The sequence below is a fragment of the Seriola lalandi genome, unplaced genomic scaffold (assembly GCF_002814215.2).
Source record: "Seriola lalandi dorsalis isolate HSWRI2012SDOR001 ecotype SW California unplaced genomic scaffold, Sedor1 jcf7180002004244, whole genome shotgun sequence".
NCBI classification, from domain to species: Eukaryota; Metazoa; Chordata; class Actinopteri; order Carangiformes; family Carangidae; genus Seriola; species Seriola lalandi.
The window spans coordinates 1-1,571 of record NW_019474899.1 but is presented as its reverse complement, the minus strand read 5'-3'; the positions used below and the strand labels follow the sequence as shown (position 1 = coordinate 1,571).

The 1,571-nt window shown below is 44.9% G+C and overlaps 1 pseudogene; it reads right to left on the bottom strand.

Annotated features, from left to right (window-relative positions):
* Positions 1-16: 16 nt before the first annotated feature.
* On the bottom strand, positions 17-1,380 carry LOC111668718 (sodium/calcium exchanger 2 pseudogene; annotated as a pseudogene).
* Positions 1,381-1,571: the final 191 nt, after the last annotated feature.

Here is a 1,571-nt window from a genome sequence, read left to right as displayed (position 1 = left end):
TGTGTGTGTGTGTGTGTGTGTGTGTGTGTGTGTGTGTGTGTGTGTGTGTGTGTGTGTATGTGTGTATGTGTGTTGCTGGGTGGACAGACTATTTTGCACAGTGTATTCAAGAGGAGAAGGAATAAAGAAAAAAAAACAGGTTGTCAGTTTTCATCTGTTGGTGGGTGGTCCTCTGTTAAGAATCAGCTGAGGGCCCCAAAGTGTGTGTGTGTGTGTGTGTGTGTGTGTGTGTGTCTGAATACAGTTGGCAGAGGATAAGTTAAAAGTCATAAGTCACTGTTAGCACTACATCGAGTTCAACAGGTATGATGGGAGAGTCCACTGTTCCTGCGGTGACGAGATACAGCTGTGACACAAGAAGCAAGAGAAAGTGAGGGGGGGGGTCCATCTATTCTTTTACTTTTTCCCCTCATCTCCTTCTATCTATTATCTCTATTATATATCTATTATAATGTTTCACAGACTTTTCTTTAGCTTTGTTGCCTCCAGCTTCCCTTTCCTCCTTGTTATCGTCCACCCTTCTCCTTCCTCCTCACCTATATGTTTCCCTTCAGAGCCCGGCTGAGTGGCTGACATCTCTCCTGCTGCTTTGGCAGAATACTGGAACAATATGACTCTGTTTTTAACTATTAAACAGAGTTGCCCACTGCGGATGAACAACTACACAAAAGTGCTCTTTAAAACCTGCATTGCAATTTTTGTCATTAATGTTTTAAGTAATTCTTAATTCAGAGGGACACGGACATCATTGGAGAGCTGTAGTGTTTCATGATGGTTGAAACTCTTTTCAGGAAAGAAAACAAAAGTCTGTATTTTGGGCTTGTAAAAAAGTAAATTTGAAGATCTTCTGATTTCATAAAAAAATATCAGAATTGGCCCCAATCAATCCATCTCAACTTCCCATCTTTCCTCATCCCTGTCTGTCTTTCCTCCTTCATTCCCTCTCTCTCTCTCTCTTCATATTGGCAGTGGGTCTCTCTCCCTCCCTTCTCCTCTCCATTTAAAACTGTGGTAAATGGCAGTAGGCCTCCAGTGAAGCCAGCAGGATGTAAACCAGCCACAGCGAGACGAACATCAGCGACGTGATCATCTTGCAAGTCCGCGGCCCGCCCAGCTCACCGCCGGCCACTGTCGCCCGCCGCCGGTACAGCAGCGTGAGCACGCAAACCACGGCCAGGATGGTGAAGAGGGTGACAGAGAAGGCCAGGTTTCCCGGGTCCACCTTGAACGGCTTGCCCTCGGTGCGCCAAGCGACGGCTGCGATGGTCCATGCCACTCCGATGCCCAGGAAGACGTTGACGGCGTTTGAGCCCGTGACGTTGCCGATGGAGGCGTCGGCATACTGGTCCTGGATGGCAGCGACTTTGCTGGCGAATGTGTCTGGATGAGAAAGACAGAAATGTCACATTAATCTTAAGGCTTCATCATCTTTTATTTACCTTTACAACTTTGTTGTTTTTGGCCTCATTTATATGAATCTTACACTTATTTTTGTTATTCATGTTAAACCTTTCAGTAATTTTCAAATCATTCATACAAATAATGTATGTATGTTTGTATTCTGATAATAT